This window comes from Vombatus ursinus, unplaced genomic scaffold (assembly GCF_900497805.2).
Source record: "Vombatus ursinus unplaced genomic scaffold, bare-nosed wombat genome assembly UNPS02014791.1, whole genome shotgun sequence".
NCBI classification, from domain to species: Eukaryota; Metazoa; Chordata; class Mammalia; order Diprotodontia; family Vombatidae; genus Vombatus; species Vombatus ursinus.
The window spans coordinates 2,641,946-2,658,912 of record NW_020954569.1 but is presented as its reverse complement, the minus strand read 5'-3'; the positions used below and the strand labels follow the sequence as shown (position 1 = coordinate 2,658,912).

Below are 16,967 nucleotides of genomic sequence, written 5' to 3'. Positions count from 1 at the left end.
AGGTACACAGAACTTTATTTGTGTCTCTCCAATGCAATACCAACAGGTATTATAACTGTCTCATATCAGCTTACTAAATGTAAACTCCATGAGGGAAGGGACCTATGCTATCCTACACTTTGTACTTCCCCCAGGACCTAGAACAGTATTCCTGTACTCTATATACACAGGAGACATTCAATAAATGTTTATCAAATCAATTCTAATAGATTTTTAACTCCTGTAAGAGAAGGGAGACTTGTGTTCTTTTTTCCATTTTGTAACCTCAGTTCCTTCACGTGGTCTTGCACATATAACCTCAATAAGTGCTTATTGAACTGATTCCCTTGAGGAATGAGAGTGAAGAGCAAGGAAAAGACAACAGCAGAAAACTCTCTTTATTAAAAGTTCCCCAAACCCTAGTTCAGGAATGATTACCTGAAGTGACTTCTTTAGTGCACAAGAGCCAGAGGAGGGCTGAAACAAGAGACCCCAGAAGGCTTTGGGTTGTGTTGAGGTCAACCCCCAACCTCAAGAGTTTGGATCTAGGGACAGGCCTCCTCTACTTGTCTTAATTGCCTTCTATAAAAGCCCTATAAAACTTCAGATCCATTCTTGAGAGGGATCATATATCAAAGTTTGTTAGCTTTGTCATCTGTCCCATTCATTACTCTTTCAGATACTCTATTACGACTTGAAACATTTCTTGATGAGCATCCTAGATACCAGAGGATGAGAAATCCCTCATCTGATTTGCTTTCAGTTAAGCAATTGGTTCACAAGGTAGCAAAACAGAGTACCACATCCTTACTCCTTCACTGAAATATCTTCAGTTAATTCTTCACTACCACCACACTCAAGGATGAAATGGAAAGTTATTTCCAGTACAGACAGTGAGGCTCCCTCTCCCCCACTTCTGAGACACTTCTCACTGGCTCTTGCTCCCTCTTCTCACCACCACCTTGTAAAACTCTGGATTTCTTCAAAGCTCAGTTCAAGTGATACTTCCCAAAGGAAGTCTATCTTGGTCTTCTCAGTTACTAATGCCTTCACCACACTTTGTATATTTTTTTCTATGTATTTTTCCTTTGTATGTGTTGCTCTGTGGGCAGGAGCTTTTCAATTTTTGTCTTTAAATCCTCAGTGCCTGGAATACAGAAGGTCCTTAATAATTGCTTATTGAATGCATGAAGGAATCTTAAAGAGAGGAGTCCATCCCATTCCCTTCATTTTATAGATGAGGAAACTAAGCCCAGAAAGGAGATGTGCCTTTACACACAAAAATCAATGAACCTAATGGCATTCTTTATCAGGTGCCTACTAGGTGCCAATCATTGTGCTAGGAATTAGATCGTTCTGGGTTACAAGGACAAAAGCAAAAGTCAGTATCTTTGAGGAGCTTACATTCTATTGGGGGAAACTTGTAGGAAATACAGGTAGTAAGTAGAACAGACAGAAATCAAACCCAGGTCCTGTGATTCCTCATCCAGCATCCTTTCTATTGGACCACACTGGCCCTTGGGTTGAAATTGTTATCCCTATGATCATCTGTCTCTCAGGTTTAGCAGGAATCCTCCTGGAACTGACCTAAAAAAATCTTCCTTTCCTTTTCCCATTATGTTCTTAGACCTTGGTTCTAAGGTTGTTGCTTTGTTCCATGCACTTAGGATTAAAGCATGTAGTAAAGGCCTCATCTAGATTTCTCTTCCTATCTTTTTAACATAGTCTCATCTCCCAACTGACAGTCATTTTTTGGTGAATTTTATTACGCATGTTAAATCAGTCCAAAAACAGACATACAAAATTCTAAGTTTGAAAGTGATCCCACATTTTTTTTGCATATGAAACCATGAAAATTCCAACTTATGCAATCATACATCTCTTTCAAAATGAACAAATACATTTTGGTACCGGGGGGGGGGGGGGGAAGTATTTATATAGTGCCTACTATGTACCATGAACTGTGCTAAGTATTTTACAAAAATTATTTTATTTTATCTTCACAACAACCCTGTGAAGTAGGTACTATTATTATCCCCATTTTAAAGTTGAAAAAACTGAGGGAAATAGAGGTAAAGTGACTTGCCCAGGTTTACACAGTCAGTAAATGTCTAAAGCTGAATTTGAACTCAGGTCTTCCTTGCTCTAGACCCAGAGTTCTCTCCACTGTGCTACCTAGTTGCATTAGTTTTGGTTGCATCAACTAAGACATCAAAGGTTAAGAGAGTGACTTCAAGTTACTCTAAATGCTTACCTTGTATCCCCAGATATTATCTGGAAGATTTCTCTCCGATGATTTCACATCCCATGAGAAGTATAATTACATTAACTCTAAGGAGCGAGGAGAACACCTGTGAAATGCCTCTCCTAAGGACTAGTACCTGTTGCGGAGTATCCCTAATCTGTTTGAAATATCCTTGGAATTAGACACTGGCCTTCCTACTCCAGATAAATGTAATTTCCTTCATTTTACTACCAATGTAGTATCATGGGAAATACCCGAGTGAAAAATTATTCAGTTCATATTAAAAATATGCTAGTCATAGAATCTCAGAAATGGAAGGGAACACCTACTTCACAATGGCCAACTCTTACCAAAAAGCCTGAATTCTTTCCCCAGTATTCCCAAAAAAGCTTTGGGGGAGAAAGTGAGGCTGGTGACTTGGCACAGCCCTCCCTCACTTAAATCCAATTCACTTCATGTCATGACATCATCTCCCTGATGTCATGGTCCTCTTCAAGAACAAAGGATAAATAACAATATCCTCTTCAAAACAGAGAGAGAGAGAGAGAGAGAGAGCAATTCCACTAATTAAATACTAGCTTATTAAATTTTCTGATAGTTCTAATTGTTAGGAAGTCCTTCTCTAAACCCAGCCAAAATCTTCATCCCTACCATTTCTATGCATTGGCCCTGGATCTGCCATTTTGTGTAGATTAAGTTTAATCCCTCTTCCACAGTGACAGCCCTTCATATATTTGGAGATAATGATCAGATCTGCCAGGCTACAAGGTTTCTCTTCTCCAGGCTAAACATCCATAGATCCTTCAACCATTCTTCATATGACAGTTTCTGTTCCTCCCCCTCTCCCAATCATACTGATTACCCTTCCTCCATTGAACTGAAGGATGTCCATTTACCTCTTAAAATATGATATCCAGAAGTTAAAAGAATAGTCTACTAGGCAAAGAAGAATGGAACTAGCATCTATCCTATTCCATAAGCTTGTTGTTGTTTCAGTTGTGTCCAACTCTTCATGACCCTGTGGACCACACTATGCATGGGGTTTTCTTGGCAAAGATACTGGAGTAGTTTTTTCATTTCCTTCTCATTTTACAGATTAGGAAATAGAGACAAAGAATGTTAAAGTTACTCACCCACAGTCACACAGCTAGTAAATGTCTGAGAACCAAATGTGAACTCAGGTCTTCGTGACTCCAGGCCCAACACTCTACCTACTGAGCCATCTAGCTGCCTGTCCTTCTATAAATACAACCTAAGAGGTAATGTGACAAGCACAGGTGCTAGAGTTTGTGTTTGAGGCAGGACTGATATGGGTGTAGGTCCTACCTCTGGCATATACTGCCTATGTGACCCTCAGCAAGCTAATTACCCTCTCAATGTCCAAGAAGAATAAGGACCAATGTGCACTGATAGAAGGAATTCCCTCAGTGAGGAGCTCCCTCCACTGAAAACACAGATCTGCACAAGATAGCAGTACTTTTGACAGTTGTCACAACACTGGCTCATACTGTGCTTGCATTCCACAAAAACCGAAGTCTTTTTCACATGAACCTAAATGTAAAATCCATTATTTTTCTATTAATAACAACTGGGTCAGGACTTACAACGGCATTTCCTTCTTCAATCAGCTGTATCTTTTTTTTTTTCCCAAAAAATAATGTGAACTAATAGTGTACGTTACTTTGTATACTTAGAACAAATGCATTTCAGGAACCTTGAAGTACTTCATTTGTTCACCACCCATTAAGCATCTACTATGTGCCAAGAAATGTGCTAGACAGCAGCAATACTTAGACAAAATAAGACAACCCCTGACCTAAAGGGATTTACACTCTACTGAGGAATACAAGATATCCACAGACAAGTAGATGGAAGATGAATAAATAAATAAAAAGTAATTTCTGGGGTAGATAAGGGGCCACTAACAAAGGGAAGTGGTGAAGAGCTTACCCTCTAAGGGAGCTAGGAGATCTAAGAGAGTGTTGTAAGTAGCAGAAGAAACTGTGCAAAGGACAAGAGACAGAAATGGCATGTTGGCTATGGGGAGCAGCAAACAGGCGGGCATGGCTGCAACACAAGAGAGAGGGAGAGAGAATAATGAGTAATCGAGCTAGAAAGATAAGCACTAGCCAGACTGTGAAAGACTAAGTGTCAAACAGAGGAATATCAATTTGCATGTAAGAAACTGATCTATTCATTATCAGTCATTTTTCTCTACGCATTAAAGCAGGTTCTTTATAAGAATATATGTAACACTTTAATATAACAGTTAAATTATGACATATACTTGAAAATGATGAAACTCATTTCTCTAAGAATATTTTCTAATTCAGATTTATTACTACTTCTGACTACCCTTGTCCCCATTTAGTCCAAATTGAGGAGGTTTTATTGTATATTATTAAAAAGTGAATATACTGAATATCCAGAAAAGAAATGAGACCACAATAAGGCATCCTGGCTCCATCAAAAAACAGGTCACATCAGAGTGGCCTTATTACATCTGTATTTTAGCAAACATTTGAAACTGGCTAATGCTATCCTTGTAGAAAAGATGATGAGAGTGTACAAGTATAAGTAGATGGATTTAGAACTGGCTAAATGACTGGAACCAAAGACTAGTCATTAATAGCTCAACTTTGAGTGGAACTCCTCAGCACCTAGGCTATTTCACACTTTTAAGGCACAGACAGGAGTAGTACCTACTATATGCCAGGTACTATGATAAGATCTTTCTATAAATATTATCTCATTTATTATTATCTCAATATTATTATCTCAATAAAAATAAATATCTCAATTATCATTATCTCAATAACCCTATGAGATAGGTGCTGCTATTATCCCCATTTTGCAGCTGAAGAAACAGACAAACAGAGGTTAAGTGACTTGCCCAGGGTCACATAGCTAGTAAGGGTCTGAGACAAAATTTGAACTCAGGTTTTCCTGACTTCAGGCTCAGTCCCCTATTCACTGCCACCTCCTAGTTGCCTCAGCATAGATGACCAGCGTGTTTATCAACTCTGCAGATAATAAATAGAAAGCTGGGAGGAATGAGTAACACACTGGGTCATAGTCTCAGGATCCAAAAAACAGCGTTGACAGATTACAGCACTGGACTAAATCTGGTAAGATGAAATTTAATAGGGATAAACGTCAAGCTTTATACTTGGTTTAAAAGATAGCAACTTCACAAGTACAAGTTGTAGAGGCTAAGTGCAATTTATCTGAAAAGGATGTGGGGATTTTAGAGGACCACACGATCAATGTGAATCAACAATGCAACATGGTAGCCAAGAAATTTACAATGCTCTTAGGCTACCTTAGAGGGTTAGCTTCAAGGAATAAGGAGATAGATGACCCCACTATACTCTGCCCTGTCCAGATCAGACCACCTCTAGAGTACTAGAGTTCCTAGTACCACATTTGAGGAAAGAAATTAATTTATCATAATTATAATTTGTATAATATTTACATAATAGTAAAATATAATTATATGTTATGTAAATTCATATAATTATAATTAATAAAAGACAAGCAAGCATAATGATTAAAAGGCTTCAAATTCATGCCACATTAAGATTAGATGAAAAGAAACTAAGGATGTTGATCCAGAAAAAGATAAGGGATGTGGGGTAGGAAGTTGAGACACAGTAATTTTTTTTTCAAGCATTCAACTGGATTATCGAGTTTGGAAACCAGTGTCCATTCCACTTCTTAATTGTTTTCACACCATGCCCTATAAGAAATTCATCTCCCCCATTCCTTTCCAGCTCTACAATATATACAGTAGTCTTTCTCCATTAGAATGTAAGCCTGTGGAAGGAGGGAGCTGTTACATCTGTGCTTATATTCCCTAGTTTTTAACCTATCTGTGCAGAAATGGGATGAGATTAGATCTGAACTCCAAAGGACAGTATTAGGAACAATGGATAGAAGTTGCAAAAAGGTAAATTTAAGTTTCAGGTAATAAAGAACTTTATACAAATTAGAACTATCAAAAATGTTATAGGCTTTGGAAAATAGTAACACTCCTGCTCACTTATATATGTGGTCTTCAAGTAAACTCTTGATGGCTATTTATTTCTAACCTAGAAGAGGGAATTCTCATTCAAATATGAGTTTGGCCAAGTGTTCTCTGAGGTCTCTTACAACTCTGAAATGGGGAGTTTAGTCCTATACTTACAAATAAATGGCCCATTTTGCAGCTGAAGAAACAGACAAACAGAGGTTAAGTGACTTGCCCAGGGTCACATAGCTAGTAAGGGTCTGAGACAAAATTTGAACTCAGGTTTTCCTGACTTCAGGCTCAGTTCCCTGTTCACTGCCACGTCCTAGTTGCCTCAGCACAGATGACCAGCGTGTTCATCAACTCGGCAGATAATAAATAGAAAGCTGGGAGGAATGCGTAACACACTGGGTCATAGTCTCAGGATTCAAAAACAGTGTTGACAGATTACAGCATTCCAAAAGTTATCTGACAAGATATTTAGAACCTAGAAACCTTTTTCTCCCCAATAAAAGCAGTTTAGGTTCATCAAGCTACTCCAAAAGAGTTTTAACCCATTATAATCAGTATTGTTAAGTTGACTTTCTGTCAACTTAACCACTTGCGGTTTTCTTGGCAGATACTGTTGGCCATGTCCTTCTCCAGATCATTTTACAGATAAGGAACTGAGACAAACAGGTTAAGTGACTTGCCCTGGGCACATAGCTAGTTAAGTGTCTGAGGCTAGATTTGAACCCAGGTCCTCCTGACTCCAGGGGCAATGCTCCATCCACTTCACCACTTAGCTGCCCCAAAATCAGTATTGGGGACATGCAAACCCTAAACAATGTAAACCTACAGAATCTGAAAATATAAGCATAGTGCCTTGTACAAAACCGTGAACAAACTGAGCAAGGCAAAAAAAAAATGTATTGCTGAGAAAACCAAGGTGCTTCTCAAATCTCATAGAGAAAAAGGTAAATAAGACAAATTAAGTTATAATCTAATTCATCTTATCTTGTTCCAGGTAACAGAATGGTGTTCCATCAATTTAGACCACTATCAAAAAGAGACTCAAAGGAGAATTTGTTATTGATTCTCTAACAATTAAGATTAACAACACCTAGATCTGATGCTGTAAGTATTCCAAACTTGTGTGGTAGGTCTAAATGATGATGATGAGGATGATGATGATGATAGCTAGTGTTTATATAATACTATGTGCCAGGCACTGTGCTAAGCACTTAACAATTATTATCTAAGTCAATCTTCACAACAACCCTGGGAGGTAGGTGCTTTTATTAACCCCATTTTAAAACAAGGAAGCTGAGGCAAACAGAGGTTAAGTGATTTGTCCAGGGTCACACTGCTATTAAGCAACTGAGATCATATTTGAACTCAGATCGGCCCGATACCAGGCCCAGCACTCTACCCACTGCACCATCTAGCTGTCTGGTCTAACATTATAGAGGCAATTGTGTGATAAAGACTTAAAAAAAGGACTTTGTACCTTTGAGTTTGGGAATTGTCTTTACTCCACATCTTCTCTTGCCCTTGGTTGGAAGAAGTTGATAGCCTTAGCTAGTAGTGTCAAACTCAGAATAAAAATGGATCCCTGTCAGCTATATATGGACTTAAAAAACCACAAATTCACATTATCTATGTTGTACTGTATTTTCATTTATTTTGTTAAACATATTCCAATTACATTTTAAGCTGGTTTGAGAGCATTAAGGAGCTTTGACTCGTTAGGCCATGACTTTGATACCTCTGAATTAGTGATTTTTAAGAACCTAATTTAAAAGATGTATTCATTATGATCTGGATAGAGAAAGAATACTAGGTTATTCATGGTATTGTCTGTTTGGGAATAAGATGTAAATCTAAGAATATCCTTTGAAGTAAAGACTAGAAAAGTTAGTACCTCTGACAGGTGTGGGCAGAAATTGGCCTGGGCAGTCATTTTCCAGGTTGGAGACAAAGGGGCAACTGGAATTCATAGATACTGCTACAGGATTCCTAGAGACCAAAACACTGAAAACCACTTGGCCTAGACAAAATTGAACTTGAAATTCCATTACTTTAATGTAGATTTAAGTCTTTTCTAAATACTTTTAACCTCGTGTTATTTCTAAGATTATGCTTTTCCCCCTTGCAAATCACAAAATTACAAAATTGGAACATGTGGGAACAGCAAGGGATCTTAAAAGATCATTTCATCCAAAAACCTCATTTTACAGAAAAGGAAACTGAGGGCCTGAGAGGGATTTACCCAAAGTTATAAATTTAGAAAGTCACAGAACCAAAACTGGAACCCAGGTGTTTTGGGTAGTTTGGCCCAAAAGCAAAGAGTGTTCTTTTTATCTACTCCCCTATAAAAACACAAGCTAGCTCAAATGTTATCAGTGGAAACTGAAAAGCTGGAAACACTTCACATTTCATGGTGGTACCAGCAGAGGTGATATACCCAAATCTCTAGAGAGCGGGTTTTGTGGCTTCTAAGCCACAAACAAAGATCTATCAGGAAAGAAGACAAGTCTTACTATGTACTAAGCACTGTGCTAAGAAATTTAGCATAAAATACTAGTGGTGTGGTTGGAATCAGATTTTAAGTTCTGTTAGACTCCCCATAACTTTAAGCTGCAAATGAGAGCTGCAAATGTTCCTACCTATCCCAACCCCCACACTGTTTACTTTGTCAGATTATACAACAGAGCCTTTGGTTTCAAAGATTTCCACTCCTTTAATCAAGTTCAATCCTAACAGGAACAGGACAATACTATGAAGAGAAAATGTTGTCAACAGGATAGACTGGTTCCAACAACCCTGTAAAACGGTAGGGAATGATGTATAATGGAAGAAGGAAACTCTTGGCTTGGAGCAACATGAGGAATTCATGTAAACATCAATGGAGCAATTTCTTGTGGTACTTTGAATTCACTCATTTCACTCCTTACGCTCCTCTCCAGAATCTTAGTGTTGATAGTAGATAATCCTTAAAGTTCCTTCCAGCTTTCAATTACATGACCCAACTCTAATTTGTATCATCATTATTTGTACATGTCTTAGTTTTCCAATTAAACTGTGAGCCCCCAAGCAAAGATTCCATAGAGTCATCTCTATAGCCACCCCAGCAGCATCCTTGCACGTGGTAGGCACTGAATAAATTGTTTGTTGACTTGAACCTAATTCAGCCCAGGGTCCCAATGAATAATTCAATGACAAGGAAAAGAACATTTTCTAACTACTGTTTTCCAATAGTGGAACAGTTACTTCTAAAAAAGAGTAAGCTCCCTGGTAAAGGAAGTGTGAACCTGTACTGAACCATACAGTGAGCTACACAAAGAAAACAAAATGACAAACATTAAAAAATGTTCTTTTTTTAAAAAAATCTCAATCACTCATGACTATAACTGCGACATACCATCCTACTTTATTACTGCACAAAATTTAAAACCTCAAGTTGCCCCGTGCATATTTATGTACTTGGACATGAACTTACATGCGGACCCAGCCTTTTCCCCACGTGGATTTTTGTTTGTGCTGAATTTTTTAAAAGTTTTTTTAAAACCACACCCTGTGCTTCTATTACATTATGACCCTCCCCATTATTTTGTTCCTTTCTTTTATTTTTTTTTTTTTGAGACAGGACACACCCCGTAAGATTGCTGACATTAACAATACTGGTCAAAAAGATTCCTGTCCTAGAATTCTTCTTACCAGTCACATAATTTCAAAACCTTGGCCTTTGTTTCAGGAGTGACTAGATAACTTATTCTTTCTCATATTAATTTTAAACACCTTGAACAACAGACAAACAACAATAGGACAGATTTCCTTAACAAAAGAAAGCAAATCAAACAGATACACTACAGGTGAGTGGCACAAGCTTTAATATGTGACAAACTTTATTCTTCAAAGATTCAAAGAAAATTAGCAACAGATATGTGTGATGATCATAAAGTCGTACCACAGACAACATGACTGAAGAATGCTTTTCACTCATACCAGGGGAAAAAATGTAAATATAATTAAAACATCAGAAGTAAACATTCAACTTCCAATCTACTTGTGTAGTTCACAGAGAACCATGTCCTGGGGGGGGGGGGGAAACAGTGGTCAGAATCCTAAGAAGGCTGAAGGTTACATTTTTCCCCCTTTGATATCTATCAAGATAACCCACAAATCTCTAAATTGCAAGCAAATCACAATTATCCTTGGAAAGAGAAAGGAATGAAGAGAAGAAATTGCGAGTCAAATTTCTGAAGAACCAGTGACCTACAGAAAAAATGAAGAATCAAAGAGTACCCTGGTTCATAGCTCTATAAATGGAAACTTTATTAAAGCTTGGTTTCTTTGTTCTACAATTAAACAGCTCTCTCTCCCACAACTTCAGCAACTCACTGCATACACATTTATGACATTGTGAGCAGTCACAATAAGGTAGGAGATTGCAAGAATTACTACAGTAGAGACTGCTACGACTAAGTCCTGGGGGGTGGGGAGAGTCTCTAAATAGATTCTTGGAATGACACCTTTTCAAATGTCAGCTCCAGAAGACAAAGCCAAAATTTATTATTACAGATGGATAACTAAGCATGTTGAATTCCTATCTTCTAATAAACTGTCTATGGATAGGTTATATCAAAATTGCAAAGGGGGCTAGTAGAAAATCATGCAACCCAAAAGTCACCCAGCCTGGAATTAACATTTCAAAAAAAAAGTAGAAACATAGCATTTCCGTACTAGGAGGATTGTTATCTCCCCACCCTCTAACACCCTCCCTTCACATAGGTAGAAATTATTTGATGCAGTTAGAACTACAGCCCAGACAGATCTGTGTAATCGCTGTGTCCCACAAGGATCCAGAGATATCCATGTGGCTACCAAGAGTATTTGGGGTTACCTGAATCTGTCATTGCATCCCTTTTACATTCGGTATTTTGCTGGGAAGAGGTTGACAAGCAGGAAGCACAATTGTGACAGAGCTTTGTTCTGCCTGCGGTGAATTACATGCAGTAAGGGTTAGAGACACTGGCAGCAGACAGAAAAAGAAATCAAAGAAAGCATCCTTTCAAGCCAGTCTGTCATGTGTGGTTCTGAGGGGGTATATTGGAGAGTGGTTGGAGTTTGAGGTAAGGAAGGAACAAGGATTTTATATTTTCTTGCTGCCACTGTTAAAAAAAAATAACCACCACCTCATATCATCTTTGCAGTTTCCCTGGCCCCCAAATTCTCCCTTTGGTGGTAGAGACTGTTTTAAGCAAGTATGGTACCCCAGACAACAACAAAAGGTGGGGGGAACAACGGTAGGATAAGAAACTACGACCCTGAGATTAATAAATACTGAAGACCTAGACCTAGCTAATCCATTCACATGTTAATAGACTAAAATCCATGCCACCCACATAGACGCACACAACAAACTAGCGCTGCATTTCCAGGCACTGTTTTCTCTCCTCTTAGCCCCTGAGATGGTCCTCCCCGTCTTCCCATCCCCATTCCTTCCAGCCACCTCTTCTTTATTTCTTCATTTGGTTTTTGGTTTTAATTTTCCCTGCTACCAGGTCTTTGGAAACACTGTACCAATGCCCCCAGGCAGGAAACAGGCAAAGCCTCCTTGGCGAACTGCAATGTTTTCCACAAGCCCTCGCTTGCTCTTTGTCCTGCTTCTTGCCCTTTCTGAAGAAACCACCTCACCCTAGTCAAGCGAGATTGGCCACATGAAAGCCCTCAAAACATCTGCCCCTTCTGCCCCTGATCTGGAGAAAGGAGATAAGGCGAAAGCTAGACCTAGGCACACAGCTGGCTAACTTCTTCTCTCTCTGTCTCTCTCTGTCTCTGTCTCTCTGTCTGTCTCTGTCTCTGTCTCTCTCTTTTTGGTTGTTTTGTTTGCCCTGGGGGAGAGGGGAAAAGAATTGAGGAATTGGTCAGGAGGGGTTGTTGCCTATCTCTCAGCCCACCAGCAGTAGCTGCACTGCCCCCTCCCCAGCCCCCCCCCCCCGCACATACTCAGATCCTCAGTTTGACCAGAGCTCCAGGGGGCATCCGAGGACTCCAGGAACAGACACAGACATCGACACTCGGCGATTTCTCCCCCTCCCCCCAACACCTCAGTCATCATGCTAAAATTCAACCTAGCCAATATTTATTAAAAACCTCAACTCCCATCAGACCACCCCATCCATCCCCTTCTGCCCTGAATGCTTCACCCGGGCAGAGAGTGTCTCTCTTCAGCCCTTTGCACTCAAATCCTCTAACCAACGGGCCAGGCAGCGGGGTCCCCAGCACCCTCAATTGAAAGAAACTCACTCTGTGTGTGTGTGTGTGTGTGTGTGTGTGTGTGTGTGCCCGTGTGTGTGTCTATTTCTCTCTCGCCAAATAAATAAAGCACATCTGCAGTAGCCAGTGAGAGCACTGCCAGCTTTTTGGACTTCTCTGGTTTTTGGAAAATCAGACACCACCCTACCTCTCCACCCACCCACTCACCCTGTACGAGTCCTGGGGGCCTAGGAAGAGAGAAAGGTGGACGGAAGCGAGAAGACAAAACGAAACTCACTGACCTTTCCTTTTAGCCTTCTTGGAGTCTGCCCTAAACAAGCAGCGGCGGCGACAGTGGCGGCAGCAGCAGCAGCAGCATCCCTAGGTTGTCCCAGTTCGTCCCGTGCCCGCCGCTCGCTTGCTGCGTTCCCTCAGTTTCGGTCTCCCTTTCCCTCGCTCTCTAACACGCACACACACACACAGTCACACACAGAGCCACAAACGTACGAGCGCGCCAGGAAAACACTGGGACTCCCCACGAACTGGCTCCCGCCGCTGAGCAGAGGAGAGCAGAGAGGCTGGCCGGGCAGCACCCGCGGGGAGGCTGGAGAAGCTGCGGGCTCAGTCCGAGCCGCCCGTTAGTCTGCCCCGCACAGGTCCGCTCCTGCAGCCCTGCGCCTCCCGGCAATGTCCTTCGACCCCCACTGCCTGCCTGGCCCCTAACAACGCCGCCGCTCCTTTCTGTCTGTGTCTGAACAAAGTGGGGCTAGATCGTTTTGTGGCACACCAGAGAGCGCACCATACACACACTCACACCCAGAGACACACAGACACACACCAAGAGCAGACCGGGCTTGCAGGAGCTCTCCTCCTCCCCGGGCACCGCCCCCCACCCTGGGCTCCGCCTCCTTCCCACTTCTTACAACCCCCTGCCCTGCAATGTCCGTGGGTCAGTCTGACTGTCCGGCTGTCCAGGAAACAGAACCTTCCAGACAGTAAAGAGATCTGACCGCGGCTAATGCTCCTCCAGCTCTCTCGTCCTTTTCCCCCCAGTGGCCCAACCTCATCCCCAGCGCTGGGGTTCCCTCCACCGCCGTCGAGCAGGAGCCCCAGATGGAACCCGGACCCGGGAGGGAGTCAGGTGTGAAGAGCAGAAAGCCAGAGCAGCTCCGCGGAGGAGGGCGGAGCCCGGGGATTTGAAGTGGAGGGGGCGGAGCCGTGGAAGAGGCCAGAGATTGGGGGGGAGGGGGGAGGGGGGAGGGGGAGAGGGGGAGGGGGGGAGGGAAAGAAGGAGGAGCTAGGCTTATCACGTTCCCAGAAACTGGCCTGGAGCCACTCTAGGTCTACACAGTTTTGGTTGCCCCAAAAATTTCTCACAGTAGGATTAGGAGAGGGGCCCTTTGTGGAGCGACAAATGCAACGAGAGATCCTGAAAGAAAGCGGATCCTTCTGTCTGTGTGAGGCACTCAGGGCCGCCAGTGTTCCATGTCAAGGGGTGCATAAACATATTTGACTTCAGGGGATGGCCAAAATATAGGGAGAAGACCTCTCCATTACTTCCCTCCCACCCCATTCCTAGGTTTGTAAATCTATCTCGCTAAAAAACAAATTCTGCCCTCTAAACAGGTGACATAGCTAGAGCGTTTTATCTCTCAAGGAAAACTTAAGAAACACATCCTCCCACCCAATTACCTGCAAAATAAACAGATCTCTCCCTTGTCAATGGAAGAGCTATTTCGATGGTCTTTGACTAGAGAGAAAAAAGAAGAAACTAGGCAGGTGCTGTTTCTCTTGATTTAGCAAGATTCCTTTACAACCACACAAATCACATCAGTAACTAACCATCCACAACCTGTCTCTATTCTGGGTTCCATTCAAACACCTAAGTCTTCAAGCCTTCCATACGCTTCTGGGGTTTGAGTTGAAGGGGCTTTTGCTGTTGTCTTAACCTAGAAAATTAGGAAACCGAAGCCTTCCATGTTTTTTCAGAATATCAGCCAGGATGCAGAAAAGAGGAAAAACAAAAACAAAACAGGCAGTGAGCAAGCTGAGTAATTATAAAAGTCTTACTAATAGTTAAATCCAAAGGCCTCAGTTCTTCCCTTCTTGCCCTGTCTGGCAAATATGGTTGATTGTGTTTCAGAAATTACATACTAACCTCATAATGGAAATCTGTATTCATGAGATACAGATAAAATCTAACCCTCATTAATCATACTTTCCCTATGTCTATGCATCCCTTGAAACCTTGTTTCTTCTTCTCTCTATTGTATCCATGCCGTACGATTGTTCTTTTATTAAATCCTTTATGTCCTTCCCTGTACCTCCAAGAAGGGAAATCCACATGTTGAAATTTTGCATGTGTCCCTAACAATAGAAGAGGTCCAAGACTGCTTAGCAGCACTCTTCCAAGAATCTGTTTGCAACTTTCAACAAGAAACAATTTCTTTAAGGAAGAAAGGATTTTCCATGAGAAAATTGGAGGCTGTGCCATGTCCAGGAACTTATAGTAGGTTAAGTTGGTTGTTAGTTTCAGTGTACATGTCTGGGAGCTACTCTAATAGTTATGAAAAGTATAAATTTTCAAGATTTTTTTGGAAACCGATTTTTATTATTGTAAGGCAAATAATTACAAGTAATTACCATTTATTACTGTTTTCCTAACATATTTAACCATTCATTCTAACATCAAATAGGCTTTTTGATGCTGGATACTTAGTTAAATTCTAATGGTCTTCTAACTTACACACCATTACATCAATTTAATAGAATTTGTCAACTGAAAATTTTCTTTCCATGAACTTCAAGTTAGAGATAAATTTCTGAAACGGAAACATTTTTCACTTCTAAATCAAATCATACCACATGCTTCATATGGAGAACACATGTCTAGAAGAGCAGCCATATTGAACTAAGAACACTAATTTGGAAATGGAGTTGACTGATTTTGCAGTATTGTTACACATGCCAAAAAATATTGTAGCATCAACAAAGTTATCATGTTGTGATGAACTGTATAAATTTGCTTTAAAAAAAACTTTGCATACATAATTAGAATTTATGGAATTTTTACTACAGAATTATCAAGTGTTTTAGAAGTCTACCTACTAAAACACACACAGAAAAACTATCTGAAAACTACATGAATATAACTACAAAACACTCTGCAGAAATAAAGATAGACCTTAATAAGTGGAAAGGTATTCATTGCTTACAATTGTGGTGAACCAATACAATAAAAATTACAACACTACCTAAATTAATTTACTTATTCAGTGCCACACTAATCAAACTATTTTACTTTCAGTTCAGTCATGTCCAACTTTTGGTGACCCAAGAGTTTCTTTCTTGGCAGAGATATTGGAGTAGTGTACCATATCCTTCTCTAGCTCGTTTTACAGATGAGGAACTGAGGCAAACAGGGTTAAGTGACTTGCCCAAGGTCACAGAGCTAGTAAGTGTCTGAGGCCAGATTTGAATTTAGGAAGATGAGTCTTCCTGATTCTAAGCCTATTGCTCCATCCACTGGGCCACCTACTTGCCCTGCTACTTTAGAGAACAAAAACAACAATAAAATGGAATCAGGAGGAATGAATGAAAGGTCAGGTTCTCAAGGGAAATAACAGAAAAAAGCAGGAAGAGGGCCTACCAATAGCAGGTCCCAAACTAAACTTATTCTACAAAGCAACCAAATCATCAAAACTATTTGATGCTTGATTAGAAAAAAGTAGAAATGTTTAAAAATGTACTATGTCAGGTACATATCATACAGAAGGACATGAATGTTTTAGCAGAGTATTGGATTAACCCAGAGACACCCATCTACTGGGATAAGGTCTTACTATCTGACCGAAAACAAAAACAAAAACAAAAACAAAAACAAAAACAAAAACAAAAACAAAAACAAAAAAAAACCATCTGAGAAACTACAAAACAGTGTGATAGAAATTTGGTTTAGATCAAGATTTCACACCATATATCATGACCTCCAAACTGATATGTAATCATGAACAAATTAGAGGCTTAAAGAAGAAAATACCTTTGATAACTATGGGTAGAAGAAGAATCAGTGACCAGACAAAGGACAGCAAGGCCCATAGAAGACAAAATGGACAATTTTGCTTATATAAATTGAAAAGGATTGTAGAAACAGAATCAATATAGTTAAAATTAAAGGAAAACAGTTCATTGTGAAGGAATTATCTTTACCAAATTTCTCTGACAAAAGTCTGATAGCCAAGATATATAAGGGACTGATTCAAATGTATAAAAACAACAGCCATTCACCCAACATATAAATGGTTAAAGGTTATGAATAAGTAGTTCTTAAAGGAAGAAACCCAAGCTTTCAGCATACATGAAAATAATTACTAATTAATTCGAGAAATGTACATTGAAACAACTTTGAGTTTCAACCTCACATCTATCAGATTGGTCAAACCGAAGGAAGGAAGGAAGGAAGGAAGGAAGGAAGGAAGGAAGGAAGGAAGGAAG

The 16,967-nt window shown here is 40.2% G+C and overlaps 1 protein-coding gene across 2 annotated transcripts in view; it reads right to left on the bottom strand.

Annotated features, from left to right (window-relative positions):
* Positions 1 to 13,612, bottom strand: part of RNF152 (ring finger protein 152) — a 100,874-nt gene extending 87,262 nt beyond the window's left edge. The window contains exon 1 of one of the 2 annotated variants that reach the window (XM_027869102.1): positions 13,536 to 13,612. The gene's annotated coding sequence lies outside the window, so the exon portion shown is untranslated. Of the gene's footprint in view, positions 1 to 12,775; positions 13,046 to 13,535 lie in introns of those variants that run through there. The other variant, XM_027869101.1, reaches the window with a different exon arrangement.
* Positions 13,613 to 16,967: the final 3,355 nt, after the last annotated feature.